A 15466-nucleotide genomic window follows, 5' to 3' on the forward strand; every position below is an offset into this window, starting at 1 on the left:
TCACTCGACAGAACTCTTTGTAATTCGAATTGAGAGACGGCCGGTCGGAAACACGCATTTCAACTTATTCCTATCATAACAAGAAACTTTGCATCCTGTGTCCCAGAGCATACTCTTTGCAGTGTTGGTTATCTTTGCGCCGTGTTGTGTGGAAGTCATGTTTGTTGTGTGTAAGAAGTGTTTGTCGTGATGGCTACTAAGCAAAAATATAAATATCTTTCTCTTTCGGAAAAGAAAGAAGTGATCGCGGCGGTAGAAAGTGGTAAAGTGAAGTCGGAAGTTGCAAAAACATTTCAAATCCCTGCGAGTACCTTGTCTACCATTCTAAAAAAAATAGTTGAAGTGAGTTCCGTAGCAGGAAGAAAAAGAACGACAAAAGTTGAATATCCTAGATTAGAAGAGTGTTTAGTCACATGGCTTAGACAGTGTAGAGATAAAAATGTTCCTGTTGGAGGTTCGCTTTTAAAAGAAAGGGCAAGGCATATGCTAAAGAGCTTGGCATCCCCAGTTTTGCAGCAAGCGAAGGCTGGTTGACTAATTTCAAAAAACTTAATGGTATAGTTTTTAAAAAGGTTTGTGGGGAAAGCGCTAGCGTTAGCGACAGTGTGCAGTGTGTGTTCCGATTGAATCATTAGAAATTAATGTTCTTTAAGTTTTGTTAGTTTGCCGTATGACATTGTGTGTTTAATAAAAAAAACTCTTGGTAATTCGAATAGTTTTCTTTTTCTCTCAATAAATCGAAACTCTCGGTAATTCAAAACTCTTACTAATTCGAATTTTTTTGCATGTCCCGCCAATTTCGAATTATCGAGAGTCGACTGTACTAACAAATATTTTAATGAAACATACTTTTATGAATATATAGGGCCTCTAAAGGCAAAGCCTGTGCAGAGGTTCCTTCATGCTAAATTAAATTCATGATAGCTCAGATAGAATGTTGACAATTAATTTTGATTAGAAAAACTCCTGTTTATCAAATATCTATGTTAATTCTAAATGTATACTTATTTGCAACTTTGATCCGAATAAAACTTTTTAACTTATGGTATGCAGAAGACAATTTATATTCTGTTTACTTAATAACCATAATTTCAATAGTTTTGAAAAAATATGTATATTTTTTGAATTACTTATATCTTTTGGTATTGTATTAAACATTTTAGGTCCTAAAAAACAATAGCTTTTTCTAAAAATAGTTAAATTAGGTTTTGGAACTGCTATTTTGTCTTTGTGCCTTAATTTATTTTTGTAGATATTAATTAATACAGGCAAATTACCACTAGTGACATAAAATATTTTTAAAACCTTATACACAAACAAATATGTAATTGGAAAAATGTTTAAACTTATAAATAATGGATGAGATGGCTCGTACCTACATTTTCTTTTAACTAATCGAATGAATTTCTTTTGTTGCATTAGAAGAGGCTTTAAATTGGTTTCATAGGTTCCACCCCAGCAAAATATTCCGTATTCTAATCTACTATTTACTAATGAAAAATATAACATTCTCATAACTTCCTCTGTACACATATTTTGTAGAAAATAAAAGGTTCTTAAAATACCATTAAGTTTTTTCTTTACCATGTCTATGTGTTTTTTCCAGTGTATTTACCTATCCAGCAAGATTCCCAGGTATTTCAAATTGTCAGCCTGAGACACAATTGCACACTCAGGACAATTGTGTCCTGAGAATAATATAGGGGCAATAGCTGTATGGAGACACATAATCCTAACCTCCTTTCTTAATGTAGGAGCCTGGTAAGTTAAAGAAGGGTTGTTTTTGAGATTTAATTCACCCATTCTATCAACCCCATTACTTCTTTAAAAAAAAGCTAAACACAAACACCCTTTTCATAGCTTTTTCTTAAAAGGGTTTAAGCTATTCACATATCGTTCGTTTAAATGTGTTGCTGGTAATATAAACATTACTGAAGAAAAAATTTTTATATGAATAAGATGATGTTATTACAACTCTGGCCGAAAGTAGGAAACACACAGTGATCAGTTACGCAATTCCAAAATGAGAAGGCAGATGTTGATGCGGGATATTCAGTCATTAGGACTACTGGGCTACAGCGACATCGTAATGTTGGATGTTACTAATGGTGATCACCTGCTGTGGCTGAGATGATTTTGTGTTGATCAGCCGTTTACACTTGTATACTGCTCACTTTAACACATTCATCGCTGAACTGTGGGTCGAATAATCAAAAACTAACGATTGACTGCTGCTGAAATGCATCAGCAGCTGACGTTGGACTAGATGCTGAAGGTGATCAGCAAAACATAACAGACTGCTAAATAGGTTGGTCAGTATATAACGATGACATCCTCTGAAATTCATTAACAGCTAACATTGAACTGTTGAAGTTGATCAGCAGCTAATGCTGGAATACTGCAGAGGCTGATCAGAAGCTGTTGTTGAAGTTGATCGGTAATCATCGCTGAACGTCTGCAGGAATTGACCAACTCCTAACACCGGGACGTTGCTCAGGATACACCAGTAGTCAGGAACTAACTCTTCCTGACGTGTCGATGGTGATCCCGCCACTACCAAACAAACTGATGCTTGAGGATCGCAATCGCATGTGGGTAGCGGTGCCGATCTGATGTTTCTCGCGGTCTCTCTGCTCGGTTACCGCACCACTCATTATAACTATATGGCTTTATATCGTAACGCTTTTAACGCCCACATCCAAGCCCGACGTTTAATAAGGTAGTTGCCGTCTCTTAACCAGTTTATTACTGCGAGCCACAGAGCTGCATATATATCTGAGAAGCTCACTCTCTCGCGCCGGTGTTCCCACGGAATTACAATACAGTTTAATCAGTGTTTGTTTTACAGTATCAAAGCAAATGTAACACAACCAATAAAATGTGTTTACTTATTAAGTTTTATAAATAGTTATAAGGTTTTATTATATTTACAGATAATTGTAGTAGAAACATTATCTTTATAAGGTTAAACATAGTTTAGATATTTGTCTGTAGTTTAAAAATCATTACTCTGTTGCAAGAGGATTAATTCATAATGTTAGTTTCACGAACAAGAGAATGTCTTAAAATTAACCCTGTTGATCTAGCTTTCTACGGTGCCAAAAATAGCAATCATTACACTACAAGTTAATATTCTAATTTTTTGTTACAGATATTTGCTGGAAGACCATCTTTATAACTGGTAAGAACCTTATTTTTCAACTCTGTCAGTTCAGGAACTGAAAGCCAATTTGGATTGTATAAGTACACAACCTAGTTTTTGGTATAATCAATAGAGTGCACACTGACAGCTTGACATTCTTAAAATAGACCGTCACACTCGAAAATAAAATAAAATCAGATTCAGCTAACCCTATAAATAGTTTTTGACTGAAAGTGGTAACATTTTAACATTTAGTATCGTAGTCGGTTGCTGATATATATATTCCGTGTGTGCAAAGATTTGTTTTAAGAGCGTTAAGCTAAGAGAAATGAGATCTGAGAAAAATTAATTGTTATATTTTTAACCCTTTTGTTACCCTCCCATTCCGACTCTCACCAAAACTATCGGTTGAAGGTCAATTGCTTTCTTAAGGGAATTTCTCTATCGAGTTCACAAAACTACGCTGCGTGCTTATACAACGCAAAGTTGGTTCTTGGCTCATAACTAAATGCACGTTGTTACAGATGTCCTGCAATATTTCATATCTCAACTGTAATAGTAGGAAGAAAGATAAATGCACTCGTTTTTATTATCTTACATGTATTTGTTATACGTTTTTGACCGTATAAAGGCTTGTTTAATCTAAAATTACAGTTCACGCCTCGTAATACGTGAACCAAATTTAACTTTATCTCCTGCCTTGCTAATTTAAGGACGTTACTCTATCTTCGAAAGTATGTGTACATTTCTTTTTGTTTTGTAACTGGACTTAGTTGTGCCGGATAAAAACCATTTTGCATAGTAACACATGACATGATTTCTAGTAATTTATAAAACAAACAATTCCTAAAGTTGTTGCTTTTGAACAATAATAACCTTATACCTTAACCTTATACCTTAACCTTATAACCTTATAAAGGAACATCTGTAACAACCCGCATCGTGTACTTGTTTTATTAAAAAAGTTTACTAGAAAATAGTTTCGAAGTCTAATTGTTAAACTTAAGTAGAGTTATTTATTTTCAAGGTAGAATTTTAACAATTCATATACGTAATATGCGATGTGCTCGATCATATAAAAATTATTTCTCAGACAAATTTATAAAATATATTTTTGAAAGATGGGCTGTATCTTTTAGTAGAGATAATCTAGCGATACATCGCACTTGTATTAAATACGAAGTATAACAACAACCTGTACGTAGTAAACAGCCAGATGTGTTAGAGAGGAGGACAAAGCCTCTAGCGCGGCGAGTGATGAAACTCCTCAGTCGTGGATGTTGTGCTCGACTGCTGCCGGTCGGTCTGCTGGGGCCGCTGACTCTGGCGTAACTCAAAAACACCTCTTTGTGAACTGCTCCGCTCTCTCAACTTCTGTCGACAGCAGATTGGCATCACCTGGGATAATCTGTTTATGAAATATTGATACTAACATTTGACACGTTGCTGTTCCGACCTGTCACGGTGCAGCCTTGAGAATCAGACCACTACGTGTGTGTTATAGTAGCACTCGTTCTGCTGAAATACAAATAATCCTCACAAAAAACTGTTTTGACCATTGTTATTTATAAAAAGCCAATAGTTTTTTTAACTAAATAAAAAAAAAATATTTTTAGTTATTAACAAAAGTTAACGTATTTGGCCCAATTTGTGAAAAACTTTTGTAATACGACACTAATAATTTTAATTTGGAAATCGAAAGTTAATTTAAAACGTACTGGAATTGAAATATTTGTACCCCATCAGTCTTCTTTGACCTTCATATTCCTTTTGCCGCTAAGACAAAATATATCTTTTAATAATACGATCTAGGACCTATGCGTTGTGATCACTCTAGTCAATTGACCAAAATCATTTTAGCCTGAAAGATACAGTGCGTACTCGAAATAGTAATGGCACCAATATCATTTGATTTCAATCGGCGTATCACTGTCTCATAGAGAGGTCGATTTCCCTAGAATCGGTTGTGGTAACTGTAACTTTGTAAATAAACTGATGATAACAAATATTAAAACTATTCATTTGGCCTGCACAATGTAGGAAAATATCCAATAATGCCTTCAGCAGATAAATAGACAAACCCCTGTGTTATTTAAAGGATGAGTATTCATCTATTAATGGTTTAAAAATTTAAATTTAATTTATATCCTAAGTAATTCAAACTCCATACCCACTATGGAAAAGTATATTAAACTGCAACCCTACGTAGGAAAGCAATAAATTGTGTCAAACTATATAGTTACCAAACCTCGGGATTGTTGATCCCATGAAAGTTAACTCAACTCAGCCAATGACTAGTAAAAGAATATTAGCTGGTGCTTCAGATTTTAACCTTGTTACCACAACAGATCAGACTGCGGCGTCTGGGTCAATGCAGAAACTTCTCTGGAACTCTGAACCTTGGTAATTCTACAGCGATTGAGCCTTTATTAACCCCACTGCTCAGCAGCATTATGGAGTAATCTACCTGCGCATTTCTATTTAGAGTGGTCAGGCTTAGTCTGTGGACAGCGCCTTTGTGGATTTCTTAAATCAAATAAACCAAACTAACTGTAGACTCAAAATAATTTTATATTTTGTCTTCAGTGACACTGTTTTTGATCGTAACAAGTGTCCAATTGTATTTCATTTTTGTTGTAACTTGAAATCAAGATATTATTTTGACTTCTTTCGTGTATAATAAAGTGCTCTTGTACATACTATGAGCTCAAGACATAACTATGTTTTAAAACTTTTTGGCGCCCAGAACAAAGCACTTATACCCTCTCACTTAGAATTCCTAACGTTTTATTGAAGTTAGAATAAGCTAATAGAGTGAGACTTAAATTCTAAAACGTTTGTACTGTAACTTTTGCAGTATCGCCTCCTGTTACAGGATCTACCTAAGATACCTTTATATAGATTACAAGTCCAGGCAAAATAGTAAAGACTACTTGGTCAACACTAACAACAGTAATCAGAGGTTATTAGCATAAAAAGCGGCTTACCGCGCTGAAGTTAATAAAAAAAAACAGATAATTGAATTTACGAAATAGAAAAACAACTTATAAAAGGCTTATTGAATAAAACATACACGATCAGCACTTCGCCCATTCTATATATATATATATATATATATATATATATATATATATTTATATATATAACTTTTTAGTCAGTCATGCGAAAAATTTACAGTGTTGACATTGTTAGGACGAGAAAGTAGAGCGTGTTGTGGTCTGAAGTCAAACGCGCATGAAAACTAATCGGCCAGAACACCAAACATCCACAGCTGACAAACTATTTAGCACTATACGAAACACAATATTGAGAAGGAAAATTAAGTAATTAAAAACCAATTGCTTAATCCCAAATGGTAAATATGTAAGCGGAAGTTGGCAGCATTTTACTACTTTGGTCGTAAAATACAGACCTCGCACGTGAAATAAGCTGACGTTGGGACGGTTGGTCGCTAAGCTCCGATAGTCGAAGCTCGCCTCGTGATCGCCACGACTGTTCGAGATAAGTACAATTTATCGCGCATAAACACCGAATGGCGCAACTCACCACACATGCGCAATCCAGTGCTTAATTGATTAGCTAATTCCAATAGACGCGTCTTTTAATTAGGGTAGAGTTGCGCTTATACGCGTACGCGCACTTCTTATCACTTGGCGCTGTTCCAGTGCCGAGCACGGCTGGAGCCACAGCGTCCGCGCGTGAGGACTACGATAGCACCGCTGTTTCCCACGAGAGGTGATAAATGTTTCACCTCAGCACGGGCACAGGCGTAGCACATATCCGCCACAACTGTGCCAAGTACTGAGCTGGTCATGTTGGAGATTTACGATCGATCAACTGTTTAATAGATACCGTGAGTTTCTGGCACGAATGTGTCAACTACCATTTATGATAATCACGATTAATCTTTTGAACGTTCCGTCTTTTATTAACTTGACAACAACAGTCAAAGACTTTAATCCTTTTATTTTCTTGGAAAGTGTGTTTAAAATTGTATAATTGAATGCACAAGACGCGTACGTTTGTTTATAAAACATGAGCATGTACGGTCAGACGTTCATATAATCACTCATGTTTCACAAATACAAGTTAACTGTAAAGCTGGACTGTAGGATATGTAGGAATAAATATCAACAATGAAAGCTACCATTACGTCCCTGGAGTCAGATTAAGTTTTCGCTCCGCCGCCGACTAACAAGAGAAACCTTGACATGTGTTGAGAGCTAGTCTCTAATGAAGACATTCCCTTCAACCAAAGGATTAGCCAGGCTTTAGCAAGTCATGTGGAGGAGTCAGCGAGCCATCGATCGTCTGCAGCGCAGTCTACATTGTGCTCCAGTTCTATAATTGTGACTCAGTTATTTTTGGATATATTTGTAATATTGTGATAAACCGAAATACACTATCAGATTCTTAATTTAACAGATTCGTTTTTTGCGGCCATAATCTGCCAATTTAGTTTAGAGCCATCTTTACCGTAGGATCTCAGAACCTTCCTGATCACAATTTGTAACTTCGCCATAAGGAAACATAAAATTCCTTATTATAATTTCCATAAATCATTTACTAACATTACATGAATAGGACTCTCATCTACTTGTATACTCTTCCGGTCCAGTAATCCTAAACTCAGTAGCTAGGTTGGTAGTCATTCACAGCTTTAGACATCTTGGTGGGGGAAGGGACGTCGAGACTTTCCTTAGCTCCTCGACAGACTAGGAGGCAACTTATTGAGCAATTTCATGGTCTAATTTCCTGGATAACCGGAGTAGTATTCGAAATCCACAATCTGTAGCCAACGTCAGGAAAATCATAGGAATTTGCTTTCTTCTTAAATAATAAATTCTTTCGAAACTGTACACTTGGTTAGTCATTTGAAAATAAGTCCGTAATTCAAACTTTTTAATATTTCGATCATTTTAACTCAATAGACATTACTTTCGGAAAATTTACTCCCTCAAACATGTGAATGTAAGGAATTTCTGGATGTATATATATGTTCATTTCTATCCATTTGTATATATTTATGGAATTATGACAAGTTGAAGCAAGCAATATATTGTATCTGTTCCAGTATTATTTAAATATCATTATAATAAACGGAAGTCCTAAATATTATTTTAAAAACTCATATGTATAATATTACATAAAGCTTCCTGTATGTATTAAATGTTATTTTTATTCATTACGTCCTTGAATTATAATTATACCAATATAAATTATATACCATATTTATAAATGAGTTATAAATAAATTTCATATTTTAAATGATTTCTGAAATTGTTTATTCCACAAACGACGTCATACTAGAAGTCGGTCTCGGAGTGTCGGACACTTGTCCGATAAAATATGTTAGGGTATGTTACTGGAATTTGGTTGAGCATAAGTAAATACTAACTGATTTAAGATTAACGCTACAAGACTAACGTGTATAAGCGGATGTGTCCATATCAAGGAGAAGGAACTGAATACTCGTAAAAAAATAACAATCGTAACCCAAATCTATCAGTAAGGATTCTGTCTGTCATCCTGGGAGCTGACTGTCCACACAGACTGTACTCTGAACAAGATGTCAAGCGGCAACAGGATGGAGCACTCTTGATCATATTTATTGTTTACTTTTCAACTCAAGCCACCATCTTGACAACGATTAGCAACATCTTCTGCAATTAAAATATGGCTTCAAACTGCCACAGTGAGCATTCAGGACTAATGTTATGTGTTGTTGGAATGTAGAGACTTTCCCTAGATAGTATTTCAATTAAATGAATCGGTTGTAAAATGTCAAATAACACATGCAACTTTCTAATACTCATATTTGTCTTCCGTTGCAATTACAATCATTCTAGTTCTACCCAAATAGAATCGATTGAGACTTTAATAACCAATAATATCTCCGGACTGTTGATTGAATCCATTAATGACGGTTCCACTTTGTCAAACGTATTGGCGCAACCTCCAAAGTAGAAAATTAAAATCATGTACTTCAAATTTAGGACTTGGATACACCCATGACTCGTTAAGGCATGTATTAACTAGTGATCACTTGAACGGGAGGGGAGGGAATGTAGGTCGGGCGAGTCGTGCGAGGGCATGACGAAACCGAGAACACGAAGAGTCCAGATCGCATCACCACGAACTCGCTATAATTACACCAACAGTCGTACTTACTGCACCTCCACCCCCGAGAGGGTTAGACATCATGTGGAGGTAGCTCGTCTGGAGTTAGATCAAGGTCAACGAGGCGTAACGAGACTGCACGAACACAATACAATGAACAAGTAAAAAGAACCCAAATTTTATTCTTTCTGTAATATATTTTTTATACTAATTTCATACTCAAACACAACAATTACGCCTTTTTCTATTACAAGTATCACAAAAACATCAGATAAATTTAACACGAAAGTGTAATTTAAAAGATAACTTAAGACCTATTAACTTATTTCCTTAATTAAAAAAAAAACTTATTAGTGAAATATTACAAGTAGGAAAATCAGTTAGTTGTTAAAGTCAATATAAGTAAGGGTTCAGCATAGCATGCGTTCATTGCAAGAATTGCATCCAATTTTAACACTTCCGATCATAAATAGTTAGTTCATAAAGATTTCGAGTGTGTACCCAGTTATTAAACGAGTAATATATTTTTTTAATGATTTTTTTAGAAATTATCTATAAATGTAATATAATAATTTGCAAAAAATTAAGTACTATTGTTAATTAGTGCATTTTTATTTTCTTTATTTAACATTTGGTCATACTGAGATTAATCTTTTTATGCAATAAAAAGTGACAGTCGAGCAGTTAGGACACCCGGTAGTCAAGATCAACGCGGCTACTGTTGTCAACAGTTATGTTTTTCAGAAGACAGCCGGACCAATCAATCTTGATTTATGTAAAAAGTGGAGTTTTGCAAGAAAACTGGAAGTGGGTTGACACGCGGGGCATTTTTACCGAAATGCTTCTCTGAGGTCATCTAAAAACCAAATCAGGTTTTAGTTTTTGGCAACGGAATGCTTATGGCTTAATAAGATAATAAATAAAACGAGCCTATAACTCGAAGAGGAATTCGGCGGGTGATGCCACCACATTCCCGGCTACACCTGCATACATTACCTCCCCTCCCGGACGCTGGGATTTATCTGCAACCCAAGCGGAACAAATTGTCAGATAATTTATAAGCTATAAAGTCCGCTTAGTCCCCGTTTTATGTAGGTACACATGGAAACGTTATGGTTGTTAATGACACAGGCATAACAACCTTATCTTGGAATTACTATAGGAGAATAATATTCTTGATTTTACTTTAATCCTATTTTAATATCCGTGTTGAGTTCTAACTTACATTTTAATTCCCACTTTATCACGCATAAACTTTCTATATTCGTACGGAAGCTGGCACCTTAAATATTTTGAGTGCTAAAGATTCCCTAATAATCTACGCAGATCTGGTACCAGGAAGATACGATGACGATCAAAGCAAAAACACGGGTAAAGGCCACGGTCGACACGCTCAAGCTCAGATCGGCGGTGTAGTATGTTAATGTGACTGTCGATGGCAGCATCGATTCCATCAACGATAGAGAAGACCATCTGCCGGGAGATCTGCCCGGGAGCCCGGCTCCGGCCACGCACCGGCGCACAGATCCACAGATTCCGGCACAGCCGGGGAGAAAGTGGTGCGGAACCGAGACGAAACGTTGCTCTAGTTATGACTGGCATTGTGGAGGTGTCTGATGGTACACTCGGGGTCTCCGACACCTGTCCGACAAAATGTGTTCGTGTCTCGGTAGCCGACTCCGACTGTACTTCTGGCTCTGGCAGGGCCAGTCTTGACCTCAATCGCAAGAATGTCTTTTAAATGTGATTTCGTGTTAACCTTCACAGTCCATCATAGTTGTATCAATGTCCGACGCAGATTCGTCACCTTGCTCCCAATTGCCGCAATTCAGCATAGAGACATTTTGCGGAGCTGAGGCTACTTCTGTTTGGTGTGCTGAAATCGTGACCCGGAATCGCGTTAAAATTGCTTGAATCATCCGCTGAAAGTTTCTGTTTATGCTGTGCACCAACATGGACTCATTAGTCGAAATACGCATCAACATGGAATTTGGGCCAGAAATAAACAAGATGTAATCCTTTATATACGTTCATTATATTTAACCAAAATAAATGTATTGTTATATTGGGAACTAGTATTTTTATAAGGACGTGCGATTACTATTCATATTTCTATGCAAGATTAAATTCAGAGATCTACCAATAATTTTTTAGGAATTTCTTTTTAAGTCCTACTGAAATGAATCGACCTAAGGCTACTGTATTGGTCAGTTTTCTGGCCATCTTCCTAATTAAGCTATTTTTTTAGACGACATCCGCCATTATTACCTTACATCCCATCGCTTACATACAGAGATGCTTCGAAGTAAATAACATATAAGCGTGCACGTACTTTATCAACTTTTACGGTACAAAACAAACACTGGTAAATCAATTGTATTTTTGGGTGAAGTGTAGGTTGAGGATATATGCACGATGCTAAGAGGCGATTGAAGGTTACAATTCGGTTATTCGTGATCGTGTTCATTGTTCTGTCTTAAAAAAGATGTTTCTCAGTCGTTGAATTTATACTTAATCACTTGATTAATTTATTCTTCTTTTAACACTTATTATTTCCAAGCATGTTTCACTTTGTTTTTCACATTACTACGCATAACGTTAACCCCTGATGTATTTATCCTAATCCTGCGTTAAATAATGATTGTATTGCAAATTTTGAAGTGGTACAGGTCATAAAACAAACAAAAATTATTCCAATGAGTAAAGTTCAAGTAAAAATAGGGTATTTGGTTTCCCATGTTGGTCTAGTTATCATTTAGGCATTTTTCTGTAATACCCTATATATTAACAAGTATTCCGCACCTAGTATCCAATTAATTTTAGATATAAAAACGAAGAATATTTTCTTAAAATATTGAAGCACCACGTTTAACACTTTACATAAATTACAAACGGTTTATTTAAAAAAAAATCACAGTCACACTGGTGCAATGAACTATCACTGGAATGTTAAACACTCAATCCAAATTTAACTTGTACGCTAACTCAATCGGCGAATTGTACAACTCTGCTTTGCTGTTTCCTTTATAAACTTTGAACAAATAATCACATAGATTCTGGCTAAAGCATGGCGGAAACCAGATGTAATAAGCGTCTCTACGGGCAGTCCACAACCGGTGTCCGTATACGTGTAATGAAGTGGGGTCCCGTGAATCCACTCATTGAGGTAGCCGTGGTACTGATAAGCTAACAACTGTGTTGAACCCGATGTGTCAGCAGAGCTAGCCATAACTCTAGCATTAATGAATGCGGTGTCGGTAGCATGTGTCGGCTCTGTGGGTGGTCTGGCTGGTCTCGTTGGTCGCTCCCGAGTCCTAGTCCAAGTGTGAATCGAAATTCATTCACTGTCCTGCACGTTGCACGGCCTCCCCTGCAGCGGTTCGGGCTCCGGTCTGCATTTCTAATGTTCCTCCGGTGATTACATCTCCTGAATCAATTATCGGGATCTATGGGGTCGTGATGAAATTGTGATAGTAATTATATATGAAACCCACGATGATATATGCATTTAAATTGTTCACGGAATCTCAAGTAAGTTGACCTTAGGGAAATCAAAAGAATACCGCTTGGAATTAGTTAACCCATATAACATTTTTATTACATATGTAGTACATTTATATTGACAAAATTAAACGTTACCAAATGCTCTTGAATGTCACAATAGAGTTTAATTAAAATTTTGTTTTACGCTTTAATAGCTATGGCGACAATTTCTAACTGAATAATTTTAGAAGTATTATAAAAAAAGATACGTTATAATTGTATAAAGATTACTTTTCTTTGTATTTCCCCTGTAAAATCCATAGCTCATCTTCTTCATAACTTCCTTCATTATTAATTAAGGTGTTGTTATGCACGACTAAATTGCATAATCGATAATGGCGACTGTAAGAATACGTCATCATTTTCCCTTAAATTCTATACTGCCATTCAACAAAGATATAATTAAACTATAACCGCTTTCCTCCCAAAACAATGTTTATCTGCCATCAGACCATCGTTGCCCAAACGAGAGTGCATCTAGGGCACGGTTGTGGAATCAATGGACGCAGTAGACCGCTTCCCTCCGGTACTTCCTCGCTGTTTTGCCTCTATAAAGCCAACGAGACCATGACGCAAGCAAGGCAAGGCCCCAATCAATGACCATAAGTTTGGCAACTGGCCGCTAATGAGCCTAATGTCGACCGTCCATGTCGTCGCTCGTTCTGCGCTCAACTTTCTCTGACTTTGTTCTGGGATGCGTGGTGGCCCCGGGCTCTACAGATGGTCTAGCTTGGCCTGGCCTCGCATGTCGACATCGCTCTGCAACTCTGCCCTACCCTTGCCTCTCCTCATAAAAATACAACCTACCGTTAAAAAGTATTTCAATTAATTCGAATCCATCAAATATATGTATGTACACGATCGAAATGAATTTTAAATTATATAATCTAATGAATTATTTATCAACAGCCTAGACAAATCTGCAGACGTTTATAATACCTTTTGGGATCAGCGTTTAGGACTGTCCCGTATTACTTTAAACCACATCGTACGTATAACTGTGAAAAAATTGATTACGTGTATTCAATACATCCGTGTTATGTATCAGATCATGTTTACTAAACATTCTTATTTTCCACAAAGCTAAATTTCCTTATATTATCCTGTTGCCGCACTGTTTATATTAGTTTATGTTATATTTTGAGAAGAAAGACATACCTTTTGTACATAGTCGCTTGTAATACATTCCAGTATATTATTTGGTAGGATATCATTAGGTAATATTTTAACACGTTATTATCAGATAGTTTTTATCGTTATGTTACAAAAATAAAACACTGTGGTGTATCGATACACATACACAAAAATTAAAGTTTTTTCAAAATATGTGGCAATGAACTCACAGAAGCCTCCACTTTTCAAACTCATATTATTCTTAACAATATACTATTGATTTAAAAATGTATGATAAAACTGTCGGCTAGGCACAACACCTGCAGGAAATATTTTAGCATAAAAAAATTGCATAATAACATTATTTTGTTAATTGTCTCCATACACTATACATTTAGTAGTATAAAAGTGTTTTAAATTTTAGAATTGTTTGAAATTTGTAACAATAAACAAAATATATGCTTCATTTCCAAGCTTTTCCGTGACTGTTCAGTCTGAAAATAATTCCAGCACGTTTTGCAGCTTTAATAGCCATTGAACAATCGGCTACTGAATTATTTGTTTTTTCAGTTACTTTTCTATAAATTTCATTAACTTTCAACATGTGTATTATAGTACAAATTTTATAAGACTTAGGTCTGATTACTTATTAAATTAGAAATCCCGGAGATTAAGTGAATTAAAAAACCAATCAGAAAATAAAAACATTGTAATTTGCATATAATTAGATAAGTTTCCTGAAAAATTGAGGCTTTTAATCGGGGAATCCATTTGGTGCTTAGACAATGCAAACAGTTGTGTATTCCTCCAGTTGAACAGTTGGAATACTATTTATAACCTATCGATGATCAAATTTACAGTTAGTCACAAATTGATTTAGTCAGCAACTAGCCGCGCTCATGCAACAATAAGGAAACCCTTCTGCTGATTTATATGTGCTTCATTAGCATAGACTTGCATCGTGCTCTCGCATACTTAAGTGCGATGCAGCGCAACTACGAATGCCCGGCATAATTTATTCTACAACTTCACCCAATAATTCTTTACAAACTGACGATAAATACTGAGGACAAGTTGGCGAAACATAACACTTATTAAATGATATATATTCGCAAGTTGTTATAAATTGAATTAAAGCTGTTTGAATAATTAGTTTAGATCTCTAGTGGTTTCTACATGTTAACAATTTTTTAAATATTTTTTTACAAGCTACTGCAAATACTTTTGTAACCACTTTACGAGAAACATTTACTATATAATCAATGCACACTAAAATATATACAATACTAAGAGAATTTTATTTATTTTAAATTTTTTTTTAACTGTATAACTACGGTAAGTTATGAAAACCACAAATTAAAGCTTTTAACTATAAAATAATGCGGTAGTTGTGTAAATCTTTTTGTAATTAACCTTAAAAATCAAAGAAATGTATTCATCCGATTACAAAGCCATACTCGCATTGTCATCACGAAAACGTTACTTAATTATTTTATTACTTGGCTAATCGTGGTAGTGCTTAATTTTAATGTAAATCTTGAGTTTAGC

At 35.6% G+C, this 15466-nt stretch overlaps 1 protein-coding gene across 2 annotated transcripts in view; it reads left to right on the forward strand.

Moving 5' to 3' along the window:
• The window catches only part of LOC124359308 (transcriptional regulator CRZ1), a 160562-nt gene that overhangs the window by 110742 nt on the left and 34354 nt on the right, over positions 1-15466 (forward strand). For both annotated transcript variants that reach the window (XM_046811937.1, XM_046811938.1), the window contains one exon: positions 3152-3181. The gene's annotated coding sequence lies outside the window, so the exon portion shown is untranslated. The remainder of the gene's footprint in view (positions 1-3151; positions 3182-15466) is intronic.

Source organism: Homalodisca vitripennis, chromosome 4 (genome assembly GCF_021130785.1).
Source record: "Homalodisca vitripennis isolate AUS2020 chromosome 4, UT_GWSS_2.1, whole genome shotgun sequence".
Taxonomy (NCBI): Eukaryota; Metazoa; Arthropoda; class Insecta; order Hemiptera; family Cicadellidae; genus Homalodisca; species Homalodisca vitripennis.